The 20,533-nt window shown below is 39.1% G+C and overlaps 1 long non-coding RNA gene across 1 annotated transcript in view; it reads left to right on the top strand.

Annotated features, from left to right (window-relative positions):
* Positions 1–17,744, top strand: part of LOC120096602 (uncharacterized) — a 58,360-nt gene extending 40,616 nt beyond the window's left edge. The window contains exons 2-5 of the long non-coding RNA XR_005493253.2: positions 4,653–4,736; positions 8,753–8,808; positions 9,150–11,916; positions 13,518–17,744. This is a non-coding gene — a long non-coding RNA (uncharacterized LOC120096602). The remainder of the gene's footprint in view (positions 1–4,652; positions 4,737–8,752; positions 8,809–9,149; positions 11,917–13,517) is intronic.
* The last annotated feature ends 2,789 nt before the right edge of the window (positions 17,745–20,533 follow it).

Genomic DNA, 20,533 nt, shown 5'->3' with positions numbered 1-20,533 from the left:
TGAAATCAGGACACTACGGCAGTGGTGTGCACAGGGAGAGTGGTAAGGCAGATATTCACTATAATCGTAGCTAGGGTTTCAGTGTGTGAGTGCTCGAGGGGTCACATGTTCATAATCCTTATTGTGACATCATAACTGGGTGGAAACTCAGTGCATGTTTAGAAGTGAAACTTTTTGGGTACTGATCAGAATTATATAAGACTCACATCAGCGTGCAGCTTCCATGACTGAGTACTTGGGCCTACGTAAGAGGAAGAAGAGAGGGCACAAGAGATTCATCCATATGTCCTCTCTGACTCTTACCATGTGATGCCCTACACCGGCTTGGGGCACTGATGACAAAAAGAAACGTTGTCATTTACATTTGGTTCCTTGACTTTGGAACAGACCTGACAACTCATTCCTTACTTTATAAGTTCTGCAGCTTCAGTTGTTTCATTGTAGTAACAAAAGTGGACTAATACATATCTGTGAAATATTATCCATGTAGTCATGTACTATGCGGTATTCATTTATTTTTAACAATATTATCTTTCCTTGTAAGACACTGTCCAAGATCTATAAATGAAGTGATTTACCCACAGTCACACATCTAAATGGTGGTGGAATCTGAACCCAGGCTGACATTGGAGTTCATGTTCAACCACTCCATGTTCACCCCAACAGAACATATGAGCTTACAGAGATGTTTATAATTGCTTTGCCATCTCTAAAAGTCCCTTTAAAGCAGTGGTTCTCAATTTTCCCAATGCTGTGACCCTTTAATACAGTTCCTCATGTTGTGGTGACCCCCACCAATAAAATTATTTTTGTTGCTACTTCATATAACTGTGCTTTTGCTACTGTTATGAATTGTAAAGATGTGATATGCAGATGGTCTTAGGTGACCCCTGTGAAATGGTCATTAGATCACCAAAGGGTTCAAGACTCCCAGGTTGAGAAACATTGCTTTAAATTGTGCTTTAAAACATCTTGTTTGGAGGTGTGTACATCTGACACTCTTGACTGCCTGTCTGTGAGTCATGCTCCAAATCTCTCTGTTCATTTTCTCCCTTGTTGGTGACCATAAGACTGCTAAAAAGAAACTTACTTTCAAGCTTCCACACATTTAGGAATCACACTTGGGCTCACTTCTGTCCAGAGATGGGAAGATTCCCCCAAAGACTAGCTCCTTTCTGATGATAAGACCAAGACAAGTTATAAAAATGTCTCAACTTTTCTATGTTCCCTTTCCTCACTGTGATTGCGTCATGCAGACACAATCTGCAGAGCTGGGATAGATATCTTGTAACCATGCAGAAAAGGCTAAGAGAATCTTAGAGGTTTTAATACCACACTTCTATACAGTTGTCAAATCAAATCCAACAAGTTTCATGTTGACAGAAACATTAAATGTCTCAACCTTCTGCCTTGATACCTATGTTTCTATTAGTTGAAGCCAAATGCAGCCAACTTAACACAAAGCTGAATTACTGACATTACAACGTACCCAAAATGCAACAATCAATCAATCGATCGATCAAACAAACAAACAAACAAACAAACCACCTTGTGTACAGAAACCAGGAGTTCTCTTGGACAGTATGATAAAGGGTAATTGCCATAATAATATAGAAAATCTCTCTAATAATTGGAAGCCTGGCCACAATCCTCACCCCTATTTACACTTTACTGTTCAATGTGGCATTTTACTTCCTCCTATTTAGTGCTGACACATCCCTTGGATCATCATTTGGCTGTGCACATTAATGACTTAGCACAAGTTAAGTAGCTTATCACAGGGCACACCTATTCCTGTATAGTCACATAGCTAGAATTCCGAAGTCAAAGCGTCAGAAAGGCCATACTGTCTTTGAAGCCACTGATAGAGACTTTGTTCTATGCCTTTCCCATAGCTTCTGGGATTGCCATCAATCCCTCGTAATCCTTGGCTTAGAGATGCCTCCTTCCAACCACTGCCTTATAGTCACAGGGCCTCTTCCCTGTGTATTCCTGTGTGTCTCACTTCAGTGAGGATACTAGTAAGGTTGGAATTCCAGCATGATCTCACTTTAACTTAATTCCGTATAGATAAACCCTGTTTTGAAATGAGGTCATATTCTGAGGGTTCCGGAAGAGCATTTGGTATTAGGGGTCGACAGCTTACTCAGAAAACTACATGCTTGTTTCAGGGACACCAGAAAACACATCCATCAGAAGCATGAAAAATGCTGCTTTCTGGAACCTGAGACAAGCGTGTGGGAGAGGCCCAAGCTCACATAGTGGAGGATCATCTCATGGCATTAGAGCATGTGTGAGACATGCACATACATCATTCTAGAAGCTGTCCAGTTCAGCCACACAGGAAGATACTAACTGAATTATGGGAAATGGTAAAGAGTTGTTGTATAGGCATGATTGCTAATTAATCTCCAACTTCCACAGGTTCGGACACTGTGGTTTTAGGATTGTCTTTCTGGCAGCACCTGGGCATTGTGAGCCAAAGGTACATTCAGTTGAATGCATCTAAGGACTAACTGGTTATGAGCAACGTACCTGGCCACCTAAAGGATTACTATACATGTAGATGTTATTCGAGATGCTGAATTAGAGCTCCAAACACCAAGTCACATTCAACAATTTTAAGAGGAAAGTGTTTAGATGTTGAGTTTTAGAAATGGAAAATAATAAAAGTCATTGATGATTTAATCTTTTAATGCATTGGGATGCCAGGAATTGTGGAAAAACCAGAAGTGACTCAGCAAACTCTGAAATTCACACTGGTATTTATTGTGATTACTCCATAGATTCTCTGTAAATTGAGTTGCCGACTATGAGTGGGAAGGCACCTCGGTTTTGGACCTGTCACTGCTGTCTTCATTGCATTGAAGACTCAGTATCTTGAAGAAAGAAGATCACAACTTAGAGGCAGTGTTATCAGATATTAAATTAAAGCCTTAAAAGTGTTTAATTCATCTATATTTTATTTAAATGTTAGAATTATAATTGATTGAATTCATATTGATTGAATGCCTGGCACTGAGCAAAGGATATTAGATCTACTGTCATGGGTGTTTATCACAGTGACCATGAAAGATCAATGGCTGAATGGCCAAGTCACACACCCATCTTTGCACTTTGATTTTCTTACCTTTAAGGTGGGCGTCTAATTATTCATTCAAGCATTAACAGTACCTGTTCCATATGAGTTAAAAGTAACTGATAGCACACAGAGCCACTGGTACCATAATATTTTGTTTACTATTTGCTTAAAGAATACTTCAGGGCAAGGTGATATCTGTGTGCATGATAAATAAACTCTAATCTGGACTGTAGGACAAGTTTCATCATTCTGAAGTGTCCAAAGAAGAATTAGTAACAACTGGTACAGTTACTCAGAGTTTTGATTGTCATTATAGAAAGGACACTAATGAGATCTTCAGAATATTTTCAAATTTTTTGTTTCTTTTTCTTGGTGAATAAGTGACCTTCCACATACTTCGCTGGTTATATATTTGCTTCAGCCCCACTACTTTTATACTAAACCAGCCATGCAACCAATGTCTAGCAGGGGCAAGATTCTAGATCAGTAGTCATTTTGTATCACTCCAATCTATGAAGGATTCTGCCACCTCAGCCAGCTGCAATCCTGGCATAATTTGCTTTCAGAAGGTCATTATATTCGGTACAGAGGGAAGCTTCCACAAAAGGCCTGGTCAGTGTGCCAGGGAGCAGACAATGGCAGTATCCACGGGTCTACAGAAAACATGTGACCATTTGGGATCTTTATAGCCCTCTTGCAACTTTACAGTAGCCTGTGCCTCCTGTATACCACTGCCTGTTCAAATCTCATGTCAAAGAACTGACAATTGGCATCCAGTAAAACTGGTTCAGGAGAGCCAAGAAACAAATCAGAAAGATGTCTTTATTCACTCTGCACTGCTTAACAGGTTAGCTGAGACTGGGTAATTTATGGAAAATAGAAGTCTTTCTTTCCCAGCTTTATAGGATGGAAAAATCCAAGATCAAAGTTTTATCTTTTAGTGTAGACTTTCTGCTGTGTCATCTCATGGGGGAAGAGCAGAGAGATGACAGAGGGACAAGGAGATGGAAATGGGATAGAACTGATCTTTTCATGAAGAATCCACTCCACAAGAGGGACATTAGTCAATTCCCAAAGGATCCCTCATGACTTGTGAAATTCTCACTCTTACAGTACAATACTGTTACCATGACAAATGAAATTTTATGTGATATTTGGAAGGGGAAAACATTCGACAACTGGAGTATATATGCACATGTGCATGCATATGCATGCACATATACATGCGATATATGTGATGAGCGGATACAGTAAGGAATTACACGTTTGTATCAACTTCATTCCTGCCACTAACCTTCCTTGCTTTCAGTGGAACAAAGCATTTTCAGCATAATATAGCACCCAATGGTGTTGCCTTAGCTTGGGTTTATGGCCATACCATTATCGCCCACATATCACAGACCATATGACAGCAGTGGGGACCATTTTATACTCAAGGCAGTAGTATAACTTTTTAAAAAACAAGACATTGATTAAGGCAAGGTTGCTGGATATGCTTCATTATCTTCTGTCATGAGAAATGCCATGTTTATTTTTATAAACCAGATTGACCATTTTCCTTCTCCAACAGGTCTTGTGGGGAAAACTATCTTTGATTCCTCTCAGAGTTTGAAGATTGCCTGTGGTCTGAATTCCTCTTGGATACCAACAGCAGGTAAGGTGCTCACTTCATTGAGTGTTAGGAGAGACTCCTGATAGTCCTACAGGCCCTCTTGCCCTCTTCCAGACTAGCCTGCTAGGGTTCTTTGCTGTACCAAAGTAACTCTATATGCCTAATTCTGGGAGGTCCTGACATGCCCCATGGTATGGGTTAAAATACTGAAAGTGAGCCATTGACTTAGTCCACTATTTAGATCCCATGACACATGAGGTCATTTTCCTTATTAACATTCAAAGGTGGTTTAGATTAAGTCGAGGAGATTCCTAGGAAGCAACTTAATAAGGTGATTAAATCTCAGACAGTATTTACTAAGTCGTAATTTAATAAATAATTCCTTGTACCATTAGAAAAATGATACTATTCTTGTTGTCTACCTTTGACTAAACTGGACTACCACACAACATTTTCAAAGGGTCCTCTTAGTGTCCCTTAATCTTTCCCCATAAGATGTGAATAAATTGTGATTTAATGCACTCTTGGATCGCTGGCTGTGTCTTTACAGTGTTGGTATTATTATTATGTATCTAAGATGCTTGTGTAAATGCATTATTGAGATTACAGAGATCTATAAACTTCAATATGTAAAATTCCTTTTTTACATTTCATAGTTGTTTGCTTGTCTGTGTATTTATAGATGATTTGTTATACACATTACTGGAGCCAATTCTTTTAATTCCTATTATACATTTTGTTATTTATCTCCAAAATTGCTACTTGGAAGCCCTAACCTATGGTATAGTGAGATACGACCTTATCTGGAGGTGGAACCATTGTGGATGTAATTAAGATGAGGTCATGTTGGAATTGGTGGGTCTCTAATTCAGTATGAGTAGTATTCTTACATAACTGAAAATTTAGAAAGAATCACATGAACAAAGAAAACACCAATTGCCAACGAGGGCTGCATATAACCTGCAAACCACCAGAGGTCAGAGCACCAGCCCCCTTGTACCTTCAGGTCCCCAGTTTTGAGAACCTTGAGGTAATATTGCTGTTGTTTATTCACTTGACTTAAGGACAGTGCTATGACAGCTTATCTAGCTAATACAATTACTATTACTTAATTCAAGGGAGACAGGATAGCTTGGTTCGAAACCTCTGAGTCATCTCTCCAGCTCCCAAATGTGTAGATTGGTCTCAAACTGCTTCTGCCTCTTTTAGTAAATCTTCCTTGCAAGCACCACCACAGCCAGAGGAGCCGGAGGGAATGAAAGACACCAGACAAACATAGACCACAAAATCAACTAAGCAGGGCTAATAGGGGTTCACAGAGACTGAAGTAGCATGGGTCTATGCTAGGTCCCCTGCAAATATGTTATGGTTGTTAGCTTTTGGTCCTTCCACTCCTAACAGTGAGAGTGAAGGTATTTTTGACTTGTTCACCTGCTTCTGGGACCCTTTTCCTTCTACTGGGTTGTCTCGTCCAGCCCTGATATGAGAGTTTGTGTCCAGCCTTATTGTAACTTGTTATGCTGTGTTTGTTCTCCTGGGAGGGCTGGCCTTTTCTGAAGGAAAATGGAGGACGAATGGATCTGGGGGAGAGGAGTGGTGGGTGGGGGAACTGGGAGGAATGGAGAGGGAGGAAACTTCAGTTGGGATTTATTATATGAGAGAAGAATAAAACAAAATACAGGTCTCCATAGTTTATCTTTGCTTCATCTGGGACATTTGATTAAAGAGCCCTTTTCAAACTGCTGGGCGTTTTAGGAGATTAAAATCAAAATATACCCTATATCCCAAGAAGAAATGGGTGCTATGTACTAACCACTCTTAAGGTTAAGTGTTTAAAGATCCATTTTGAATTCTATGTAAAATAAAATAAAAAAATCTAGGATTACTTTTTCCCCCTTAGAAAATGTGTATAAAGTCTAGTTCTTTGAAAGTCTAGTATTTTCTTTATGATTATTTATTCTGGGAAAGAAGTGTTGGCTGGTAACACGTGCTTACCTTTCTTCCTGGAAATTTAGTCTTCCAATTCGTTTTTCTTTCTTTTCTTTTTTATTTGCATGAATGTTTCTGTAGACTCCAAAGTTTAAGAGTATACTTGAGATATATTTGTGGTATGCATGGTCACAGGTCTCTGGTGCTTGAAGATCAAACAAAATACCACAAACCACTCTTTTAAAAGTGTTCTGAAAACACTTGGTTTCTAAGGGGTTGTGGCTATTACACAAAGCTCTCAAGAGTTGCTAAGATTTTAATTGTGGAAAAGATAAAGTTCATCTTTCCAGTTATACTTTGTAAAATATATGGAAAACTATGCAAATTAGAAGACTGATATTTCTGACAATGTTTTGTCTGCAATGAAAATAGATCATACTTTATGACTGATGCATGTTTAAAATCTCAGAGACCAATACTAAAATTAAAAAAACATTTCCATTTGTGAGTTTTCAGTGCTGAGTTCTTGTTAGAGTCTATGATAGTATTAATTATACATATGCTAGTTGACCTAACAAGGAGAACAAAACACTTAAGATTTTACAAATAGCAGGTGTTCTCTCTCTCTCTCACACACACACACACACACACACACACACACACACACACACACACACACACATATATATATATATAATTTTTAAGTCTTTATCATCTGGATACATTTACCATGAGAGAACTTTTTTAAAAGATTGGTTATTTTATTAATTTACATTTCAAATGTTGTCCCTCTTCCCAGTTTTCCCCCTGAAAACCCCCCATCCTATCCCTCCTCCCTTTGCCTCTATGAGGGTGCTCCTCCACCCACACACCCACTTCTGCCTCACCCCTTCACCATCTCTCTATGTTGGGACTTTGAGCCTCCACAGGACCAAGGGCCTCCTCTCACATTGATGCCAGATAAAGCCATCTTCTGCTACATATGTAGTTGGAGCCATGGGTCCCTCCACATGTACTCTTTAGTTGGTGGTTTAGTCCCTGGGAGCTCTGAGGAGTCCGGTTAGTTGATATTGTTCTTCCAATAGGGTTGTAAATCCCTTTAGCTCTTTCAGTCCTTCCCTTAACTGTTCCACTGGAGTCCCCTGGCTCAGTCTGATGATTGGCTGTGAGTAATTTCATCTGTATTAGTCAGGTGCTGGCAGATCCTCTCAGGAGACAGCTAGATCAGACTCCTATCAACAAGCACTTCTTGGCATCAGCAATAGTGTCTGGGTTTGGTGTCTGCAGATAGGATCGATCTCTAGGTAGGGCAGTCTCTGGATGGCCTTTTCTTCAGTCTCTGCTCCATTTTTTTGGTCCCTGCATTTCCTTTAGACAGGAACAATTCTGGGTTAAACATTTTGAGATGGGTGGGTGGGTGGCCCCATCCCTCAACTAGGGGCTGCCTATCTTCTGGAGGAGGTCTCTACAGGTTCTCTCTCCCTTTTGTTGGGTATTTCAGCTAATGTCATCCCTGTTGGGTCCTGGGAACCTCTTGCTTCCCTGGGGTCTGGGACCTTCTAGTTGTTACCCCAGTTCTGCTACATATTTCTATTCATTTTCCTTACTCTCAGTACTTCTCTCCTGTCTCTTCCTATACCGGATCCTGCTCCTCCCCGTTCTTCCCTCCCCTTCCTCTTTCCCCCCTAGGTCCCTCCCTCCCTCTACTCCCATGATTATTTTGTTGTCCCTTCTAAGTAGAACGGAAACATCTACACTTTGATCTTCCTTCTCGTTAAACTTCATAAGGTCTCTGAGTTGTATCATGGGTATTCTGAGCTTTGGGGCTAATATCCACTTATTAGTGAGTACATGACATGTATGTTCTTTTGTGACTGGGTTACGTCACTCAGGGTGATATTTTCTAGTTCCATCCATTTGCTAGCGAATTTCATGAAGTCATTGCTTTTAACAGCCGAGAAGAGAGAACATTTAATGCTGCATATAAATGCCTTAACATTTTGAGATGCTGGGTATTTACATATTTAATCAGGATTTGAAAGTGGTTGTCTTTGCCTGTCACCTTGCTATTCCCCCATCATCCTGCGATTTAAGTATATACATTCATTGAATATTTGCTTCTCTTCAAGGTGCAACCTTCATCGTAAGATGTGCTAGGGAGACGCAGAACACAATAGAGGATGTGGTAGGTTCTCAGAGAATTTACTGGGAATCTCAAATGGGCATATACAGAAAGATCCAAGTTGTGATTTGAATTTGAGCTGCCCTCCGCTGTGTGTCAAAGGCTTGGTTGCGATTGTGATTAGATGGTGACGGCACTAACTTGATCAGTTTTCTAAACAGCTGTGTCTCACTAAGCCATTCAGCGGTGAGCGGGAAGGACATCTGGGGGTCATCAGGGTTGGGAACTGTATACACCCCATGGCCATTTCTTAAATTGTGTTTGCCTTTTGGGTTTTCTCTTTGGGTTGTTAACTGGGGGTAACTGCTTGTCTAACACAATTCCTTAAATGCATTTGTCAACAGGTGAACCCGAAATATTTCATGAAACCAGAAAGAGGATTGAAGATCAGTTAGTAGCTTTTAAAGCACTGTTTTGGGTTAAAGCATGGCACCTGTCTTCTGGATAAGGACATTGCCATCTCCAGAAAGCCTGCTTTAAGTGGAGAGTTGTACAGTGTGACTGTGTCAAATGCCTAGAGAAGAAAGAGCCTACAAACACATGTAACAACGTTTAACATACGTGAAGTTTTCCTTGCCTTTTCTTGGTAAAGGACTGCTTTTACTATGAATTTACTCATTGTAAGACCATGGACTATTTTTTGTACTATGGCATGATTTTTAAAGGACCCTCCTTGCTTTTGGAGTTTGCTCATGTATTAAACTAACGGTGTATGGATAATTGATTTGGCTATACACTATATATCAAAGTAAATCCTAGTGTAATAAGATTATTATGACTGAAAACATTTAAGTTGCTGAGACAATTCTTATTTTTAACACATGAATGCATTACAACACCCCTCTTCTTTTGTCTCTGTAATATTAATATTATCATTATCATTATTAATTTATTTGTATTTGTGTTCTCATATGGGAGCACACCTACCTTGGGTCATATGCGGGGATCAGAGGACAATTTGTAGGAGTCGGTTCTCTCAGTGTATCATGTGGGTCTGAGGATTGAACTCAAGTCCTTTAGGTTGGCAGCAGGACCTTTACTTCCTGAGCCATCTCATTATCTGCCTGTGTTGTCAATATGGTTACTGCTACCTGGATGATGCTGTCAGCTCCATAGCCCAATCCTCTTCACCCTAGTGAAGTAAACAGCACAGGTCGGAAATATAGCTGTGAAGGTATGTGAGAATGCAATACACACATGTGTGCTTGTACATGTGGGCACACCTGTGCACACACACATACCCACAGTTTGTTTTTTTTTTGTTTGTGTTAGGGGAAAACACTTTGCAAAGTGAGACCTTATCAACAGGAAAAATAATAATGTTATGTGGTTATAGTCATTTAAATGAGTATTTATCACTTAACATTTTTAATATAGTAATTTTCAAATATAAACAAATGGAGGGAAGGGTAACCCACAACCTCAGCCCTGCCATTCTCCACCTTGCCTATTACTTAACATTCTAATCCACCATCGTTCTTGTTTGAATTCATGGTTGTTCCTATGTACCGATACATGGACGTGCCTTACACAACCTCCTGATTATTTTGAATGAAATCCTAGACATTGGAGAATTTCATCTGCAACTAATTCAGCTTGTGTATCTAAATGATAACAAATTTCTTGAGCATGCAGCCCTTATCCTCACTATAAAAAAACTTTAAAACCTGCCAGAAGTTCATTGATACCAATTAATATTCATCATGTGCCTTAGTTTCTGCATTGGATTGATTCATTTGATTGACTCATTTGAATTGATTTTATAAGCAAGTTTTTTCTAGACCATGGTTTTTGACATGGTGCTTGTTTCTTCTAATAGACAGGTTTTCTGTACCTCCTTTTCTGTTTGCAATGCATTTGTTGAGGAAACCATGCCATCTGTCTTGTAGGGTTTCCTGAGCTTTTTTTTTCACTTTTCTAAATGCTTCTTTGTGGTATAATTTAACATGAGCGTTCTTTCACTGAAAAGTGCTAAAGAGAGCTAGAGGCCTTGTATTGCTTTGTTCAGCACCCTTTATTAGCTCTTGGAGTCTCATGATTTTTGTCCTTTGCAAGTATGTGCAGCTATGAAAATTAACTTTATTGGGATAATGTACCATTAAAGAATGCATAATTTATAAGGCAAAAATTTCTAGTATTTCTTTTCACTGTATAGATCTTTTTCAGTAGGGCACACTGTTTAGAGAAAACCTTTGTAATTAGCAATTCATTTCCTTTTCAGAACTCCTTTTTAATGAGTAATGTTGAATTGTCTCTCGAGATTGAACTCTTTTTTATTGCCCCCCCCGGGTTTTTGTACTAGTAAATTTAGCAACTAAAATTATGGGTAGTCTGACAGTTTATAAGTGGCTTGAATATAGTATTATTCACAGACTAAAGACAAGAGAGCTGAAAGAACAAATAATACTCATCTGTGTAGCAACAAGTATCCTGGTGTGTTTGTTTATACCTCAGAACAGTAGTTCTTAACCTGTAGTCATGGCTCCTTTGGGGGTTGCATATGAGATATCCTGCATATCAGATATTTATATTATGCATAATAATAGTAGTAAAATTACACTTATGAAGTAGAAGCGAAGTAATTCTTTTGGTTGGGGCCACTACAATATAGTAAGTGTATTAAAGGGTCACAACATTAGGAAGTTTGAGAACCTGCTTTAGAAGAAGTTGGTCCAAAATATTTCTACTCATATGAACTAAAGTTATAATAACCAAAAGCATCAGCTCAGTGACAGCTTAAAGGCATTAACTTACTGAAAACCAAATGATCTCAAAGAACTTATTTTAAATGCAACTAATTTTAAGCTCACTGGCTCTGGCCATTTGATCATATCTAAGTCTCCAGCCATGCCACTGTTTGCCCTTTGACACACAACCCTGTTTTTTTCCAGTGCCCTGTACAACCACATTGGCCACCACCCTCATGTTTCCAAATAGCTTTAGATTTCAGACTAGGTTTATGGAAAACAGTAGAAAAGAAAGTTGACGCCATGGATACCTCACAAGGATTATTGAGTCCTTCTATCTATTTTCTTTTGAAGAATCTATAGAAGCTCGTGGTTGGTTACTTCCACAATGCTTGTACCACCATTGCACCAGCACATCATGCAGGTAGGTTTTTATTTGCCTGTTGTTTCTTAAAGAGGAAGAGAAAAAGGGCATGTAGTTAGATGATTGGCAAGATGGGGAGAGTTCAGGAGTAGATGATGGAAGGAAAACCATGTTTAGAATATATTGTATGAGCAAGTATTATTTTCATTAAAACAACTTACAAAAAATCAAAAGAAGAAAAAGGGAAGTTTTGTCTAATGAAATTTCTAAGGAAATACCAAGAACTTGGCTGTTGGGAATCAGACAGTAGGAACAGTATGTGGAGGAATGACCTTTGGACAGCATTATTTGACACAGATCTTTGTAGTAGCAACTTGGACCTCCTGGAATGACTGTTTTCCATCAGCAAACTCTAGGAGAATTGATTTAAGCACATGTAACCCAGTGGGCCTTGTGCTTTTACTTCCCTGCATTCTTCTTTTTAATACATGGGACATAAAGTCTCAGATCACAGTCATAAGACTCTCTTACCAGTATTGCAGCCCAGGAGAAATTCCTGAGGGAGAGCTCTGTAGTATGTCTGTGGTCCTGACTCTTCAGCTGTAAGTGAGAGCTCTTGCCTTTTAAAAAACCCAACCTGGTGTTACACAGATGTGGGACTATGCTTCCTTTATGCTTCAGTGTATATTGCTTGACATGTTAGTTAACAGCCTCAGGGAAACACAAACTCACAAGCCAAACCAATTAGACTGAGAAAGAATTCATACAAAATAGGCAGTAGTGAACTGTATACATCGCAGTTTGAACTGTGGAAACACATGGGTCAAGGATTTAAAAGAAGCATTACAGAGATCCCTGAAGTGGTCGATAAGGATTCTATGTGTTTCTGACTGCTATTGTAGGTACTTATCTTCTTATAATGTTGGAATCCAGAAGTAAGCTGTGAACATTCTGGTCACAAAAATCAATGCATTGGTAGCAAATTTCTTCAGGACTCTCGAGAGAAGTCTCCTTGACTTTGCTAGTATCTGGTGACTACAGACAGATACTTACATGTCACTCATTTCTCCCTTCAAAGCCAGTGGTCTATGATCTCTCCATTCTGACATAATCCTTCCTCTAATAAGACCCTGGTAATATCATTGGGACCTTGGATGATATAAGATACCATCCCCATGTTGTGATCCCTAAATTACTCATACCTATGCAGTCCCTTTCCTCATGTATGTGTGGTTATATTGCATTCCCTAAAAGATTTTCACAAACATACAGCAACAGAGATATGCTCGTAAACACAGTACCAAAACAACAGTGTTTTCACATCCTCACATACCTTGTTTATTGTCTCATGTTGGAAATTTATTTAGACCATAAAGGAAACCCCAATAAATCCCAAGGAACTAATGACACATGAATTGTGTTCTGTGACTATAATCCATCCACACTAGACATTTTTTTTTGGTTCTTTGTTTCGGAGCTGGGGACCGAACCCAGGGCCTTGCGCTTCCTAGGCAAGCACTCTACCACTGAGCTAAATCCCCAACCCCCACACTAGACATTTTTAAAAGGAAAAGTATAGCTTATGATATTCTAACAGTTGGATTTTATGCAAATAGTCTACGTTCAAATATGTGATTAATATGGGAATTGTTGAATTTTAGGATTTACAAATCTTCACATGGCATTTTAGAGCTGAAAAAGGCTTTGGATGGAAATGGAATTTGAAAAAAAATACACATTCAGTTCAAGATGCCGAAGATGCACCAAGCAAACATAAGTCCCATGAGAACGAAGACATTAATAATAATGAAAGAGAAATCAATAGAATATGGAAGTGAAAACAAGAAACTATATGTTTCTAACAAACTATGACAAGCAAAAGAGAAAAAGTTGGATGAGAAATATCACAGTGTGAAAAAGAAAACTGTGGAAGAGTAGATTGTAAATAAGCTACCATCTATGTATCTATCTATGTATCCTTCTGTCTGCACATGTATCTATCTATCTACTCATGTATATGCGTAAACATAAACATATGCATACTAGCCTATATATACACATATATGCATGTGCATGTAGGCATACACATGCGTACATTTGTGAACCTTTATGAAGCCATGAAGTGTTTAGAAATACATAAGTTCTCAAACTGAAGAACTTATTTTTCATTTCCACGTAGACCTCATTTGCCATCAGACTTTTGCAGCATCTAGTCTTTCATAGAAATTTTCTGCTACATTTTCCAGGAAAAATAAACATAATTTTATTTCTCAGAAAAGGAGAATACTTACAACTTTATTTGATGAGTTGAATGAAATATTGATCATAATGTTCGATAAAGGCAATGAAAGAAACTTACACAAATTTAATTGCAAACACACGTGCTAATATTAAGTGAGGTACTAGCTAATTAAACACTTGGTTACTAAAGAATATCTCATTTTAGGTTAAATTTCTGCATGAGTGCAGTAAAGTTTTAATGTAAGAAAGTTTATCAATAGAGCTCACTTTATTAATAGAAAAACATATTTTCTATTGATACATTCAATATAAATAATCAATAAATTTAAACAGAGTCCATCGATGAATGAACAAGTTCTAATGTGTATGTTCAAACCTTGCTAATGTTGTACATTCGAAGGCGCCTAAGACAAGCTTAGAATTCTTTTAATGGTTTTTGTCTCTTCATTTAATTCACTATATTTTTAAATTAAAGTTATTTTTCCATCCATTAAGGAGAAATACATTAAATAAGACAGAATTCTGCTGAAATATCAAATGACTGGGCAGGAAATGGCCAAGGAGAAGATGGATTACAGCCTAAGGCACAGTGGGATGAGACCCACAGAGATCAATATTAAGGCGTTTGTAGGCTAAGCCCTTGACTTTTAGTTGTCTGAAATTTCACTTCTTAACCAACTGAATTTTGACAATTAAATGATATATTGTTTGAGAATTTCAAATAAAGTATTTTGATGATAATCATCACAGCTTACCTGTTTACTCATCCAGACCCACCCAACCTCCCAAACCCTCCAACTTGTCCTCTTTTAAAATATTTAATAACTGATCAATTCTAATTAGTGCTGTCAATATAAATAGATATGGGGCCACTGCAGCGTGTCCATAAGCCACATAATGAATGAAAACTGATTCTTCCTCTCCAGCACCATCAACTGTCAATAGCTTTTCAAAATAGGATAGAAGACTTGAGAAGTCTTCCCCACGCCACATTAAAATGTTACTGGCTTGATTTTGTTCATGTCGTGTATAGGCAATCGCACAGCTGCTGTAGCTCATGGGTACGGTAGCTCTGTCATGTCCAGCTCTGGTCTCTCTCTGACCTCTGGCTCTTATGTATTTCTTCCTTGTCTTCTGCATTGGTCCCTGAGCTGTCCCTGAGCTGGGTTGGAGAGGGGTAGAGTACAGATGTCCTCTTTGTGGCTAAGCACTCTGCTGACAACTATTCTCTGCACTGTGATCAATTGTGAGTTGCTGACTAACAGTTGTTGGCTGCACAAAAAGCTACTCTGATAAAGACTAAAAGGTGCACCAATCTATGAGCATAGAGACATGTATTGCAGGACAGTTTGTTACCCTGTCAATTTATCAAAATTATAAAACGAGCTTCATCCCTAGGACCCATGAGGTCCTCAACCATGGGAATTCAGCTGGATTTATACTACAAAACATGTGTTTCCTACTGTGGAACAGGCCTAAGATCCAGGCAGAAACTTGGTAACTCTCATAACATTCATGCCACTATTGATACGCCGGTGTCACATTAGTGACACACCAGTGTATATCTTGACACACCAGTCTTTATTGCGGTTCACAGACTGAGTAAGAACACGATGACTCTCTCCTGCTCCCCTGGAGAGCGCTTCCAGTACTGTGAAAGCTAGCTAGCAGTCAAGAAGTTTCCTAGGCAGTACTGACTTGACTTACTCGTGTCCTATGATCAGTGTGTGTCTTCAGCAATAGAGTTTCACCATCAAATTCTGATAGGCAACCAGGAGCAATAACTATGACATGTACTTTTTTCCAGTCCTTGGAATACCAACAACTCAGAAGGAGTTATTCTATGCCTGGGATTAGGCTTTTTATTTGGCAACCTGTAGTTTCTGGGATTAGCATTATCCCTTGTTTAGAGAAACTGTTACATACACACACACACACACACACACACACACACACACACACACACTCCATTCACAATTAAAGACCAGCTGTATTCATCTATTGCTACTAGTTTCTCAATGTTTCTTTGAAATGTACTGAACATTAAATATTCCAATAAACACCTTTTGTTCTTAAATATTTGATAAGGGAAACTTTTAAAGTGACTTAATAGGGCTTTGTACTCTCAGGTCCAGCAGATGATTAAAGCCATATCTTCTCAAATGGAGTTTTCAGACACACCATTCCATATTAAGGGGCTCTTTCTTCTTTTCTTTTTGATTCTTCTCTCATATAATACAGTCCAACTGCAGTTTTCCCTCTCCACACTCCTTCAGTTCTTCTCCCATCCTCTCTCTTACCCAAATCCACCGCTCCTCTGTTACCTTTGAGAAAAGAGCGGGCTCCCAGGGATGTCAAGCAAACATGGAATAACAAGAAACAGTAACACTAGGCACAGAGCCTCGTATTAGGGCTGGGTGAGACAACCCAGGCCGAGGAAAAATCCCCAAACAGGTGAGTTAGAGACACCCAACTCCCACTGCTAAGAGTTCCAACCCCCCACAGCATGTGTGTAGAGGACCTAACACAGACCCATGAAGGCTCCAAGCTCACCACTTCAGTCTCTGTGAGCCCCTATGAGCTCTTATGAACTCTGCTTAGTTGAGTCTGTGGGCTGTTCTCCTGGTGTCCTTGCTAGCTCCTATAATCCTTCCTCCACACTCACAGGGTTCTCCAAGTTCTGCCTGATGTCTCTGTGTGTGGGTCTCTGCATTTGCTCCTCATAGCTGCGGGAGGAAGCCTCTCTAATGACGAGTGGGGCAGGCACTAATCTGTGAGTATAGCAAGTACAGCAGGATATCTCTAAGAATTATTTCATTGACTTTTGGTCAGTCGTATTTGGTTTCTACCTTAGGTCTCTGAGTCATACAGCTTTTGGCTCCTGGCCATCCAGGCAGTGTCAGACGTGGGTCTCTCTTGGCAAGGACATGTTAGAGCAGTCATTCGTCAGCCACTCCCATAAGCTCTGAGCCACCATTGCCCCAGGACATCTTGTAGGCAGGACAGGTGTGGGTCAAAGATTTTGTGACTGGGTTGGTGTCCCAGTCCCACCACTGCAAGTATAGTATTGAGGGTCTCTTTATTCGTGGGTCTCTTGATATAAGAGATACAGCCTCCTTTAGTTTTATGAGTCCTTCCCTCAGGTACTAGAAATGTAGTTTGCCATATATGCAGATCCTATCGCTTATCCTAGTGGTCTATTGGATAGGGCATGATGTAACCCTCTCATCTCTGTTTCATGCATGACTCACTTGAACCCCTAACATATACTCTGGCCTGACAAAACCCTTTGACTTTCTCATTGACAGCTGGCCACCCTTTCTCTAGTTCTTGATATTGTCAGCAAAGAGTCCAATTTTAGTCTCCAGAAATCTTTCACTTCCTAGGTTCACATGTTTAGTTCTCCAAAGAATGTCATGGACCCCAACTAGTTTTCCACAGTTACTGAACACTCATTAGCAGAATTATGCAAACTTTTATTCCCATTGAGAGAAACAAGAACACAATAAGTCCCCTTTTCCTGCTTGAGTCATATATAAAGATCATAGAGTACTTAATTTTCATTAAGAAATTTCTCTACATGAAAACATTACAGATTATAAACAAGGTAGGGATAATGAAATGTGGATATCATCACTTTATTCTCCCTTAATGATATAATTAAGAAATCACGAATTTATTTATTACCATGATAAAAGAAAAGCTCTGGACATCATGTCCATCTGTATACTTTTAAAGTGTTCTTTCCCATAGTTTAATCTTGAATCAGCTCTGGTCCTAGATTCCGTTACTAGCATACAGGAAATGCAGAGAGTAGAAGAACATATTAAAGGCGAATAGGAAGCAGTCATTTAAAGACCGTGCTCTGCTGGACAAACCATCTGAATGCTTTTAAGCAAACTGCAAAGGAAGATTTTAGTTATAGGAAACATTTAGGACCCTAGAAACAAAATCAAACACATGGTGTAATTCTTGTTTGGAATCAAATTAAACATGCCAAGTGACATTTAGATAACCACTGTCATTTGAACCTCACTGTGTAATAACCTTCAATACTCATTGTTAATATTCTGCATTTGTGAATGAATATGTCTGTGTCAGAAGAAAGTAAGATTAGACTTAAAGATAGACAATGAAACACTTATGTAAAAAATGACAAATTGGTATGGATGTCTGAGGTTTTGTACAAAGCAGTGTTGAAGGCAAGCGGTTTCTTTCAGAGAGTGGTGTTTAAATTACTCAGTTGGAATGAAGAAGCAAACAGACAGGGAAGCACATGCTGTCTAGTTCAATGGGTTATGAGGAGCTTAGAAAGGTTTGATCAGACGAAAGCAATTGGACTTAGTGGGTTACATAAAAACAAAACAGAGGACATGAAGTTGGGAGGGGAGTGTTTAGGGGACCCAGGGATGTGTTGGGAGAGGAGTGGGATGAATGCTGTTATATTTAATTTTATATGTATATGTAGTTCTTAAAGAATATTAAAAAATTATACATGAAAACCAGGAAAGTAGGCTAAGGCCAAAGCTGGAAGGGCCTGGGAGAACAGCCTAACCAATTTGAACAGTTCTGCACTTGGATGTTCTGTTTCAAAACCCTCTGATAAAATCCAGAGCTAATCTTGTGCCTAATTATGATGATTTGTCAAACTATTTGAAACTCCCTTTGATGGAAAATGATGACTTTTGAAACTGTTAGATCTGTGGAGGATGACTAGCTCATTTTAATGACATTATCTTTTTAATTATTATTGCATTTTCTCATGGTTTTTAGACGTTTACTTTATGTTTTTATGTTTTTTTTTGGGGGGGGGACTAGACTCAAACTTCTGTGTGTCCTAAACAAGTATTCTACCACTCAAGTGACACATCCCCAAGCCACACCCTCCCCCTTGTTTGGGTCACATAGATAAACTTCTAGTCTCATAGCCTCAGGGAATCAGAATTGAAGGAAAATACATGTGTTCTATGATCTGCCTGGAAGTTTTGAGGCCCTCAGTTTCCTTCCTATCACTGATTATAAATTAAGATGTAAAGTATCCTTGAAGTCCCTCCCCACATTTTAGGGTATTAAAATCTATGACATTATATATCATTTCTAGGAAAATTTTATCTAGTACAGTGCTGGGCTGTGATCTGTTTTGCAGTGGGTTAGGTGTGTGAAAAGAACTGCCTGAACAATGATTAGTAAGAATCAGAATAAATTTCATAGCACAGGAAAAATTATTTCCAAAGTCAGTTCTTTCATTTGCAGGTGGGTCCTGTTGTAACACAGGGGTGGGGTTGGGGGAGGCATATAAAACAACTAATCTGAAGGGTTTCTATGTGCTTGGGTAAGTTTTCTATATGATTGCTCCTATGGTCCTGCCATTGGAGTAATGACTTAGTAAAGACATGACAATGTAACAGAGAGCTGATGACCTCACATGACAAGCAGTGCCCTGTGACACCAGGAACTTGAGTCGCACTAAATGGAAATAGACACACAATTTGCACTGATTGTAAACTTGCATTTGACAATTTTCCTTCAAGCCTTAGATTTTAAAGTTGTATCAGCATATCTTAGCAGTCCACAATAAGTGATTTTTGACGACAGTCCCATATATGTACACAATGGAGTGGGATAGAATCCACTCATCTCTTTAGATTTGAGATTTGCTAGAAATCCATCGAGTTTTACAAGTCACGCATGTTGCCAGGGAAATTAAAGTACCCCTTTGGGAATCTTAGTCTCATTAATAAAATAATTTAGAAATGGATTCAAAAGGAAGCTCATGGACATTTTTATTAACATTTAAGGAAAAATGTAGTACAGATTGGGGGAAAAACCCAGCAGCCACCAGGAGAGATGGAGACAAAGTCATGACTTCTAAGGCAGGCATAGCACAGAAAGAGATTATCTGGGAAGGAAATGAAAAGGCTCTGCCAAGAATAGATGTGGGCTACTGGGTGGAGGAAGGACCCCAAAAATGCACTCTGCCAAGCCCTCTTTTTAGTTTCCTTCCTGTTAGTATTTCCTGGGTTTTGTTTAGTGTTTGCTCTCTTCACTGGCTCTTGCTTAGCCTCTGCAAAATGGCTTCTTTCTTGTTAATCTTGGTTTAGCATTTTTAAGTTCCTACCCTCTTGTCATGTGGAGATACGTATCATTTGAAGGTCACATGTCTTTGATCAAGTTCCTGAAAGGGTGTGATTGAAGTTCTTAATTTAATTGGTTAGCCATGCACTTCAGGGGAAAGGAACTGAAGAAAATAGAGCAGTGAAAGAGGAGGGGTGAGAGAGGGAGAAGAGGAGAGAGGAAGAGGGGGAAGGAGAGGAGGGGGAGACAGAGAGGGAAAAATGGAAGGGGAAGATGTGAAGGGGTGTGTGTGTGTGTGTGTGTGTGTGTGTGTGTGTGTGTGACAGAGAAAGAAACAGAGAGTGAATGAAAAGAAAAAAAG

This window comes from Rattus norvegicus, chromosome 14 (genome assembly GCF_036323735.1).
Source record: "Rattus norvegicus strain BN/NHsdMcwi chromosome 14, GRCr8, whole genome shotgun sequence".
Lineage (NCBI taxonomy): Eukaryota > Metazoa > Chordata > Mammalia > Rodentia > Muridae > Rattus > Rattus norvegicus.
The sequence above is the reverse complement of the archived record's forward strand: the minus strand, read 5'-3'. Positions and strand labels throughout refer to the sequence as shown.